Source organism: Chiloscyllium punctatum, chromosome 6 (assembly GCF_047496795.1).
Source record: "Chiloscyllium punctatum isolate Juve2018m chromosome 6, sChiPun1.3, whole genome shotgun sequence".
NCBI lineage: Eukaryota > Metazoa > Chordata > Chondrichthyes > Orectolobiformes > Hemiscylliidae > Chiloscyllium > Chiloscyllium punctatum.
The window spans coordinates 101,011,276-101,024,302 of record NC_092744.1 but is presented as its reverse complement, the minus strand read 5'-3'; the positions used below and the strand labels follow the sequence as shown (position 1 = coordinate 101,024,302).

The 13,027-nt window shown below is 46.2% G+C and overlaps 1 long non-coding RNA gene across 1 annotated transcript in view; it reads right to left on the bottom strand.

The window, feature by feature from the left end:
* Window positions 1–13,027, bottom strand: part of LOC140479201 (uncharacterized) — a 128,018-nt gene that overhangs the window by 77,990 nt on the left and 37,001 nt on the right. The window contains exon 4 of the long non-coding RNA XR_011960979.1: window positions 5,256–5,382. This is a non-coding gene — a long non-coding RNA (uncharacterized lncRNA). The remainder of the gene's footprint in view (window positions 1–5,255; window positions 5,383–13,027) is intronic.

The window sequence follows — 13,027 nt, the reverse complement described above, 5'->3', positions numbered from 1 at the left end:
GGGGACACGCGCACACACACAGCGAGGGAGGGACACGCACACACACAGCGAGGAAGGGGGACACACACAGCAAGGGAGGGACACATACACACACGCAGCGAGCGAGGGAGGGACACGCGCACACACCGAGGGAGGAGCGCGCGTGCACACACACACACACACACACACACACACACACACACACACACACACACACACACACACACACACACACACACACACACACACACACACACACACACACAGAGTGAGGGAGGGAAGGACATGCACACACAGCGTGGAAGGGGCACACAAACACAGCAAGGGAAGGACATACACGCACACACAGCGAGGGAGGGACACCTTCATACACAGCAAGGGTAGGACACACACACACACAGGGAAGGAGGGACAAGCACACACACGGCGAGGGGGAGGGGATGTGCACAGAAATTGAGAGGGGACATGGACACACACAGGCAAGGGAGGGACACGTGCACATAGCGAGGGGGGACATGCACTCACAGCGAGGGGAGAAGCGCACACACAGTGAGGGGATATACACAAAGAGCAATGGAGGGACACACACACACACAAGGGACACACACACAAAGAGCGAGGGAGTGACACGCGCACACAGAGCAAGAGGTACACACACACACACATACACACAGCGAGGGAGGGACACACACACACAGTGAGGGAGGGACACACACATACACTGCAAGAGGGACACACATACTGACAGCAAGTGGGGGACACGCACACACACAGCGATGGAGGGTCATACACAAACACACACAGCAAGGGGGGACATGCACTCACACAGCAAGGGGGATATATACAAGAGCAAGGGAGGGACACACACACACACACACACACACACACACACACACACACACAGTGAGAGAGTCACACACACACACTGGAGGGAGGGAAGGACATGCACACACACAGAGCAAGTGAGGGACACACACACACAGCAAGAGAAGGACATGCACACACACAGCGATGGAGGGTCATCCACAAACACACACAGCGAGGGAGGGACATGCGCAAGCACACAAACACAGACACACGCAACGAGAGAGGGACACACACACAGCGAGGGAGAGACACGCGCACACAAACATGCACACACAGAGCAAGAGAGGAACACTCGCAAACACAGCGAGGGGGAGACACACGCACACACACACAGCGAGGGAGGGACACGCACGCACACACAGCGAGGGTGAGACACACACACACGTGCACATCTTCAGGGGCACACACACACACACACACACACAGAGCGAGGGAGGGACACGCACACACACAATGTGGGAGACAGACTTACACACACACACACACAGAGCGAGGGAGGGACATGCACACACACACAATGAGAGAGACACACACACACAACGCGATGGAGTGACACACACACACAAACAGCGAGTGAGGGACACGCAGTGAAGGGGGACACACAAACACAGACTGTGAGGATGTGACACATACACACAAATGGGGGGGAAGGGACACACACACAGCGAGGGAGGGATATGCTGAGACACGCAGCGAGGGAGGGATACGCACGCACACACACAGGGAAGGAGGGACAAGCAGACACACGGCGAGGGGGAGGACATGTGCACAGAAATTGAGAGGTACACATGCGCATACAGCGAGAGAGGACATGCACAGGCACAGTGAGGGAGGGAAACATGCACTCACAGCAAGGGGGGGACATGCACTCACACACCGAGGGGAGATGCGCACACACAGTGAGGGGAATATCCACAAAGAGCAATGGAGGGACACACACACACAAGGGACGGACACAAACAGACAGCAAGGGAGTGACAGGCGCACACACATCCAGGGAGGGACATGCACACAAAGCAAGGGAGGGACACACACAAGCACACACACACACACACACACACACACACACACAGAGCGAGGGAGTGAGACGCATACACAGCAAGAGGGACACACACACACACAAAGTGAGGGAGGGACACGCACACATACACACAGCGTGGGAGGGACACACAGGCACAGTGAGGAATTGAAACGCATACATATACACACACACACACACACACACACACACAGAGTGAGGGAGGGACACACACGCATGCGCAAGCACACAAACACAGACACACACACAGTGAGAGTGGGACACGCACACATACACAGCCAGGGAGGGACATGCACACACAGCCAGGGAGGGACGCGCACACACACACACACACACACACACACACACAAACACACACACACAGAGAGCGAGGGAAGGACATGGACACACACAGCGAGGGAGGGATGTACACAAACACACAGAGCGAGAGAGGGACACGCACATAAACAGCAAGGGAGGGACACGCACACACACAGGGAAGGATGGACAAGCAGACACACGGCGGGGGGAGGGCATGTGCACAGAAATTGAGAGGGGGCACGCACACACAGGGAGAGGGGACACGCACAGACATGGCGAGGGAGGGACACACGCACACACAGCCAGGGGGGACAGGCACTCACACAGTGAGGGGCGATGCGGACATACAATGGTGGGGATACGCACAAAAAGCAAGGGAGGGACACACACGCACACAGAGCGAGGGAGTGACACTCGCGCACACAGCAAGAGGCGCACACATACACAGGCACAAAGCAAGAGAGGGACACGCACACACACAGTGTGGGAGTGACACGCATACACACACACACACACACACAGAGCAAGGGAAGGACACTCACATAAACTGTAAAAGGGTCACACATACTCACAGCAAGAGGGAACACGCACACACAGCGAGGGATGGACACGCTCATGCTCAAGCACACAAACACACACACAGAGAGCAAGAGAGGGACACGCGCACGCAGCGAGGGGGGAGACACATGCACACACAACGAGGGAGGGCCAAGCACACATGCACACCAAGAGGGACACACACACACATACACAGAGCAAGGGGGGAACTCACACATACACAGCGAGGGAGACACACACAGCGAGGGAGGGACACACACAAACACACACACACACACACACACACACACAGCAAGGGGGGGATGTACACACACAGCGAGGGAGAACACACACACTATTGCTCAGTCCATTGAGTGTAGGATTTGGGACGTCATGTTGTGATTGTACCAATATTAGTGAGGCCTCTTCTGCAACACTCTGTCCAGTTCTGGTCACCCAGTTATAGGGAGGATATTATTCAGCTGCAAGAGGTTCCGGAGAGATTTACCAGGATGTTGCTGGGTATGGAAGGCTTGAGTTCTGAAAAATGGCAGGAGCCTCGAGATTGAGAGGTGACCTTATAGAAGTTTATAAGATAATGAGAGATTTAGATAGAGTTAACGGTAGCTGCATTTTCCCCAGGATGGGGGAGTCTCAAGAGAAGGGTCCACATTTTTAAAGTTAGAGGAGAGAGATCTTCAAAAGAACGACACGAGGGTCAAATTGTTACAGAGGGCGGTTTGAGTGTGGAATGAACTTCTTGAGGAAGGGGTGGACGTGGGTACAATAACAACGTTTTTCAGACATTTGGTTAAGTATGGGAATAGGAAATGTTTGGAGGGATATGGGCCAGCAACAGGCAGCTGAGATGGGTTTAGTTTGAGATTATGTTTGGTACCAACTGAAGGGTCAGTTTCCATGCTGCACAACTCTGACAAGGATATAGTTTTGGTCAATTATTTGAGAAACACTGTGATGGAAAGCTAGGGAACTAAAGACCAATTAGCCAGAGGTCAGTGATGGGTAGGTTGTGGAAGTGATTCTGCCAGGCAGGAGTTACATGCATTTGGAAAGGCCAGGATTGATGAAAGCTAGTCAGCACAGCTTTGTGTGTACAAAGTCAGGTCTCACTAACTTGATTGCTTTTGTTGAAGTGGTGACCATACATTGTCGACACTAAAGTCAGCAGGACCTTTGACAGGGTTGAGCATGATATACTGGTTCAGAAGGTTAGATCACATGGGATCAGGGAGAGCTAGCCAAATGGATACAAAATTGGCTTGACAGTTGGAGACAGAGGGTGGTGGAAGGGGATTGTTGTTCAGACTGGAGGCCTGTGACCAGCGGTGTGCTTTAAGGATCGGGCTGGGTCCACTGATATGTATCATCTACATAAACAATTTGATTGAGAATATAGGAGTCATTGTTAGTAAGTTTGCAGATGATCAAATTAATCGCGTCGTGTTCAGTGAATATGGTAATCAAAGGGGCTCTTGAACAACAGGGCCAGTGGACCAAGGAATGAAAGATGCAGTTGACGTATGGTGTTGGGTTTTGTTGTGACAAACCAGGGAGGACGAACACAGTTAATGGTTTGGCCCTGGACAGTGTTGTCGAACAGAGAGAGACCAAGGGCTGCAGTTACAATGTTCCATGGAAGTGGCATCACCGGTGGACAGGGTGGGGAAAGCAGTATGACGCACTTTCCTTCATTGTCCAGAGCTTTGATATGATTTGGAGACATTTGTAACATTGTCCTAAATATTTGCCTTGGGCAGAGGAGGCTACGGATTGACCTTATAAAGATTTATAAAACCATGCGGGGCCTCAGTAAGGTGAAAAGCCAAGGGTAGGTGAGTCCAAAACTAGAGGGTATAAACAGGAGGTGAGAGAGCAAGGATTTAAAGAGGGAGCTGACGGGCAACATTATCCACAGAGGATGGTACATAGACGGAACAGACTGCCAGGGCCACATGGAGAAACGTGGACAATTACAACATGGAAAAGACATTTGGGGAGATACATGGAGAGGAGAAGGTTTGAAGAGATAAGGGCCAAATGCAGGCAAATGCGACACGTTTAGTATAAGAATCATGGTCAGCATTGATGAGTTGGAGTGAAGGTTCTGTTTCCGTGCTACATGACTCTGTATCCAGTTAAAGTGGAGGAGACTACTGAGATAAGACATGTTGTAGACACGGAAGCAATTTACAGTGATAGGAATGGTAGGCTGGAATGCAGTACGTTTCAAATTAGTGAAGTGACTATAAGGAAGGGAGGAGGTTACAAAGATCGCAACTGTTATAGGATTTTAAATATTATTGAAGACATTGGTCACCAAGATATGACATAGATTCAGTGTTGCGGTGTGGTTAGTCTTAGTACAACAGACCTTACATTATGGGTAGGGATTGAGCCTGGGGTATGTCTGTATTGTGCTCCCCATCCAGCACTGTATCTATGTCATGTCCTGTTAGCTGATGTTTGGAGCCCTCTCATTGCTCTCTGCTCTGTGCACTGTGAGTAATCTTACCTCACTCCAGGATTTATTGAAGGCTCCAGATCCCCCTGCTCTTGGTCTCTCTGGCTGACCAACCATCTTCAATGAGGTGGTGGACGAGACACCCAGCAGTTGGGAAGTCTATTGAGTCAGGACCTTCCTGAGTACATGTAGGAGACAGAGAGATAGACAGAATGTTAAATTAGACTGAAGCTGTGAGGGTTACACATGGAAAGTGGCACTGTGTCCCACAGGGATCTGGAAAATCTCAGTTTCCATCCCTGGCCTGTGCTGCTGCGTCTCTCTGAGTGGAGAATTCTGTTGGCTCAGGATCTAGAGATTCTGAGTGAGAGACACTGACAGAGGCAGCAATTAGACCCACACAGTGAGGGATACCACATGGAGAGAGACTTGAGTGATATCACCAGAGTGCAGCAAGTTATCAAGATCAAACAATTGTGTCGGAAGAACAGGTTTAGCTTCATGATGCACTGGTGTCAGGGTTCAGGGATGGGCAACCATTGAGCAGGTGAAGTGATGGCCGAGTGGTATTACTATAGCACGTATCCAAAACCTCAGCTAATGTACAGGCGAGAAAGGTTTGAATCCCGCCATCAGAAATGGTGGAATTTGAAATCAATAATTTTAAAAATAGTAATTAACAATCCACATGTAAGTATGAGACCATTGCTGATGTACAAAAAACCCATACACTTGTCCTTCAGGGATGGACATCTGCCCATCCTAACATGTTCTGCACTACATTCCTGAAGAAGGGCTTATGCCCGAAACGTCGATTCTCCTGTTCCTTGGATGCTGCCTGACCTGCTGAGTTTTTCCAGCAACACATTTTCAGCTCTGCACTACATAACCACAGCAAAGTGTTTGCCTCTCAATTCCTCTCTGAAATGGCTGAGCAAGCTACTCAGCTCAATGGCCGCTAGTGCTGGACAAGAAAGGCTGGTCAGCCAGAGACACCCACATCCCATTACCTGATTTTTAAAAAAATAATCCACTGGAACCGTGCTGGGATCAGTGTCCTGGCCAATCACGTTGGTAGGTTTATGGACAGGGCTTTAAACTGACAGAGGATGCAGGGACAGGGTTCAGGTGAAAGAACATTCCAAATCCAAAGAGAAAAGGTGACGCATCGGAACAGCATGGGAATTTTGCTGAAGACAAGCAGAAAGGAACCGAAAGGGACAGAGTTTAACTTAACCTGTACATCAGCGAATAGGTATGTGACAGAACATTTTGGGAAAGAGTAAATTATGTCTTTTTTTTCGCATGGACAAGGAGATAAAAGAAATTTAGACACCAGGGAGACGTGGTTACAGGGCAAACAAAAGGTGAACATAAGTATTCAATAGCTCACAACCTTGCGGAAACTCAGGCAAAATGCGCAACGAGAACTATAATGGATAACAAAGGCATTACAGAGAAAGCATTTGGCCACAGATCATGAAGTAGAGTCAGTCTGAATATAAATTCTGGCTACTACTTGCTAAGGACAGAAACAGCAGAACACTTTTAGCCACCGAACAGCATTTCATTGCACATCACTGCATTAAACAGGAATTAATTGGAATTTTTTAACAAAGGTATTGTGATAATTTTGGGAAACTTCAATATTCGCATAATCTGGGAAAATCACACTGGCAACAGTGATAGTGGAAGGGAAGTACAGATATTTTTTTTTCAGCGTTTCTTTGAATAATACATTGTGCAACTAGCTAAGGACATAACTATGTCAGATCGATGGTTGTGTGATGAAACTTAGTGAATGAGTAATGTCACCTGGAGAGATCCTCCGGGAAATTGTGATAAAGTGCAGTTTAAAGAAATATAAAGTTTTAAAGTGAATCACCGAAAGGACAAGTTACAATGAAAAACAAAAATAGCCAATTGTGTACATTTGACAGGAGAAGTGACCAAGGTAAATAGGCTAAACAGACTGGAACATGTATCTGTAAATGAACAGTGGAAAACATTTGAAGGAACAGTGTAACTCACTCAAAAAAAGTACATTCCATCGAAACAGACAAAACCTCAACAAGAAACTCACTCCTATCCCTCACTCAGGACAAAATGGATCATATTAGATTATGAGGCAAACAAGATCAGCAAAACGTGCTTAAAATCCAGAAGTGAGAGCGTGCTTTAAGAGTAAGTTTTAAAGGGATTGCAAAGGGTCTGCGAGCAGGAAGAGGGCAGGTGGAACGGGAATCATTGTCAGGGTTTAATGACGTGACAGGAACAGGGAGAGGTGAAGGTGCTGGAGGTGGTGAGAGTGTTACAGAGAGTGGTCAGGGCCTGAATGGTGTTACAAAGCCAGTACAGACTGCTGCAGCTGGAGGGGTTTGCAGAGATAGGGAGGGACATTGGAGGGAGAGGATCAACCAGCTGCTCATCCAAAACCACCACATCAGTGGCCACAGGATTTTTCATACACACTATTGACCATCCTCAGGCCATAGGATTACTCACACACAGTATTGACCATCCTCAGCCCACAGGAGCATTTACATAAAGTATTTACGAATTACAGGCCAGAGGATAATTCACACACTGTATTGACCGTCCTCAGGACACAGGATTATTCAAACAGTTTTGAGCATTCACAGCGCACAGGATTATTCACACTCTGTATTGACCATGCACAGGCCACAGTATAATTAACAAACAGAAATGACCATGCAGAGACCACAGGTTATTAACACACAGCATTGACCATCCACAGGCCACATTATTACTCATGCACAGTACTGACGATTCACAGGCCACAAGTTTATCAACACACAGCATTGACCATCATCAGGCCACCGGATTAGTCACACACATTATTGAACATCCTCAAGCAACAGGATTATTCACACAGTATTGATCATTTTCAGGCCACAGGAGTATCCACACACAGTATTGACCATCCTCAGGTCACACGATTTCTCACACACTGTATTGACCAGCCTATGGTCACAGGATTTTTGAACACACTGTCTTGAACATTTACAGGTCACAGGATTACCCAAACACAGTATTGACTACCCTCAGGCCACAGGATTATTCACACACAGTATTGACCATTCACAGGATGCAGTATTATTAACAAACAGTATTGACTATGCACAGGCCACAGATTATTAACACACAGTAGTGACCATTCAATGGCCACAGCCTTATTCCCGCATAGAATTGACTATCCTCAGGCCACTGGACTATTCCCACACAGTGTTGACTCCACTCAGGCCACATGTTTATTCACGCAGAGTATTGAGCGGTCACAGCGCACAGAATTATTCACACTCAGTATTGACCATCCTCAGGCAAAGGTTTATTCCCATACAGTATTGATGATTCACAGGCTACAGGATTACTCATACACATCATTGACCATCATCAGTCCGGACGATTATTCACATACAATATTGACCATCCTCAGGCCATAGGATTATTCACTCACAGTATTGACCATTGACAGTCCAAAGGATTAATTGTACATCGTGTTGACCATCCTCAGTCCACAGGATTATTCACTCACAGTATTGACCATTCAAAGCCCACAGGATTGTTCACACAAACATTGACCATTTACAGGTAACAGGATTATTCTCACACAGGATTGAACAACCTCAGGCAATAGGATTAATCACACATCGTATTGATCATTCTTAGGCCACAGGATTACTCACACACAGTTTTGATCATCCTCAGGCCAAGGGTTATTCACACGCAGTACTAATGATTCACACGCCAGAGGATAAGTCACACACAGTATTGACCAACTTCCGGCCACAGGAATATTCACAAACATATTCAACATTCTTAGGACACAGGATTAATCACACACAGTATTGATCATCCTCCGGCCAGAGGATTAATGAACACACTGTTTTGACCACTTACAGGTCACAGGATTATTCACAGACAGTACTCACTATCCTCAGGCAACAGGATTATTCACACACAGTATTGCCCATGCACAGGCCACAGTATTATTCACACACATTATTGAGCATTCATAGTACACAGGGTTATTCACACACAGTATTGAGCATTCACATTGCACAGGATTATTCAACACTTTGTATAGTCCATCCACAGGCCATACTATTATTATTAGACCACAGTATTAATGGTTCACAGGCCACAGGATTGTTCACACGCAGTTTTGACCACCCTCAGGCCAAAGGTTATTCACACACAGTGTTGATGATTTACAGGCCAGAGGATTATTCACACATGGTATTGACTATTTACTGTCTAAGGATAATTCACACACAGCATTGACCGTCACAGACCACAGGTTTATTCACACACAATATTGAACACCCTCAGGGCACAGGATTATTCACGGTATTGACCATCATCAGACCTCAAGATTATTCACACACTGTATTAACCAGCCTCCGGCCACAAGATTATTCACAACAGTATTGACCATCCACATGCCACAGATTATTAACACACAGTATTAACCATTCACAGGCCACAGCCTTATTCACACACAGTATTGACTATCTTTAGGCCACTGGATTATTCCCACACTTTATTGACTACTCTCAGGCGACAGGTTTCTTCATACAGAGTATTGAGCTGTCACAGTGCACAGGATTATTCACACACAGTATTGACCATCCTCAGGCCACAGTATAATTAACAAACAGAAATGACCATCCACAGGCCACAGGATTTTTCACCCGCAGTATTGAACAACCACAGGCAACAGGATTAATCACATAGTTTTGACCATCTTCAGGCGAAGAGTTATTCACACACAGTGTTGATGATTCACAGGCCAGAGGATTATTCACACAGTATTGACCATTCATTGTCCAAGGATAATTCACACACAGTATTGACCATTCACAGGCCACAGGATTATTCGCACACAGTATTGACCAGTCTACGGCCACAGGATTTTTGAACCCACTGACTTGTCACTTTAAAGGCACAGGATTATTCACACACTGTGTTGACGATTCACAGGCCACAGGATTAGTGACACACAGTATTGACCATCCTCAGACCACAGGATTATTTACACACTGTATTGACCATCCTCAGGCCACAGGATTGTTCACACACAGTATTGACGATTCACAGGCCACAGGATTAGTGACACACATTATTGACTATCCTCAGGTACCAGGATTATTCACACACGGTATTGATCATTATCAGGACACAGGATTATTCATATACAGTATTGATTTACCTCAAGCCACAGAATTTTTCACACACAGTATTGATGATCCTCAGGCCACAGGATTATTTTCACAAGGTACTGACCATCATCAGGCCACAGGATTAGTCACCCAATATACTGACCATCCTCACATAACAGAATTATTCACAAAGTATTGACCATCATCAGGCCACAGGATTATTCACACACAGTATTGAGCATTCATAGTTCCCAGGATTATTTACATACAGTATTGACCATTCTCAGGCCACAGGATTATTCGCACACAGTGTTGACCATCCTCAGTACACAGGGATACTCAAAAAAAATAAACAAACATTCTCAGGTCACAGGATTACTTAAAACACAGTATTGACCACCATTAGGCCACAGGATTAATGAACACACTGTCTTGAACATTTACAGGTCTCAGCTTTATTCATACACAGGTTTGACCATTCTCAGGCCACAGGATTGTTCACACAGTGTATTGATCACCCTCAGGCTGCAGGATTATTCATAGATAATACTCACTACCTTCAGGTCACAGGATTGTTCACACATATTAATGACCATCCAAGGGTTATTCACACACAATATTCAGCATTCACCATGTACAGGATTATTCAAACACAGTATTGACCTTCCCCAGGCCAAAGGATTATTCCCACACAGAACTGACCATCATCAGGCCACAGGACAATTCCCAGAGAGTTTTGGCCATCCTCAGGTCACAGGATTGTTCACAAATAATATTGACCACCCTCACGCCGCAGGATTATTCACACACAGTATTCACCATTCACAGTCCACAGCATCATTCACACACAGCATAGACCGTTAATAGACCACAGGATTATTCACACAGAGCATTGAACAACCCCAGTCAACAGGATTAATCGCACATAGTTTTGACCATTCTCAGGCCACAGGATTGTTCACACACAGTATTGACCATCCTCAGGCCAAGGGTTATTCACACACAGTATTGACCATTCACGGGCCAGAGGATTATTCACACAGGGTATTGACCATTCACTGTCTAAGGATAATTCACACACAGCATTGACCGTCACAGGCCACAGGTTTATTCACACACAATATTGAATATCCTCCTGGCACAGGATTATTCACGGTATTAACCAGCCTCTGGCCACAAGATTATTCACAACAGAATTGACCATCCACAGGCCACAGATTATTAACACACAGTTTTGATCATTCACAGACCACAGCCTTATTCAGACACAGTATTGACTACTCTCAGGCCACAGGTTTAGTCACACACAGTATTGACGATTCGCAGGCCAAAGGACTATTCGCACATGGTAATGACCATTCACTATCCAAAGGATTATTCACACACAGTATTGACCATCCACAAACCACAGGATTATTCTCACAAAGTATTGACCAGCCTACGGCTACTGGATTTTTGAACCAACTGCCTTGACAGTTTACAGGCTACAGGAATATTCATACATGGAACGAACCATTAACTGTCTAAAGGATTATTCACACACTGTATTGACCATTCTCAAGCCACAGGATGAATGAACACACTGTCCTGACCAACCTCAGGCCACTGAATTATTCACACATGGTATTGATAACCCTCAAGCCATGGGTTATTTAAACACAGAATTGACGATTCTCAGGCCAGTGGATTATTCACACAGAGTATTGACCATTTTCAAGTCACAGGATTGTTCACACACAGTATTGACTAACCTCAGGTCACAGGTTTATTCACACATGGAACTGACCATTCACTGTCCAAAGGATTATTCACACATGGTATTGACCATCATCAAGCCACAGGATTATTCACGCACAGTATTGACCGTACTCAGGCCAAGGGTTATTCATACACAGTATTGATAATCCTCAGGCCACAGGATTATTCACAGATGGAACTCAGAATTCACTGTCCAAAGGATTATTCACACACTGTATTGAACAACCTCAGGACACAGGAATATTCACAAACAGTATTAAACAAACATTCTCAGGCCACATGATTATTTACACACAGAATTGTTCATCCTCAGGCCAAGAAAGAGCAGGAGCAGCAGAGGAAGTGACGGCAAGCAGAGGGGCAGCCGGGAAGGAAAAGTGAGTATATAAGTCCGGAAGGCGGCTAAACCCGAGATTCTACACCTGTAGTATCTCCCACCCACCCTCCTCCTCTAACCTTCTTAACTACTCTGCTTTTTCTTTTAAGGTAAGGATTTTTATTTTTTTACCAGGGACTAGTTAAAAATTTACTTCATTTTTTTGTGTGTGTATACATCAAGTCCTTATTTAGGGTAAAAAAAACTATAGCAGAGAGGTATCAGAAGGTATTCTAACTCATACTTGTACAAAGTAAGTAATTAACTAACTAAGCAGAGATGGCTGGGCAGGTGATGTGCTGTTGCTGTATGATGTGGGAGCTGGCTGATCCCATTGTGAACGGCAGTGACCACATCTGCAGCAAGTGTTGGTTGCTGGAAGAACTCCGGATCAGAGTTGATGATCTGGAATCTGAGCTTCAAACGCTGCGGCACATCCGGGAGGGGGAGAGTTACCTGGATGCTTTGTTTCAGGAGGCAGTCACACCTGGGAGATTAAGTAATTC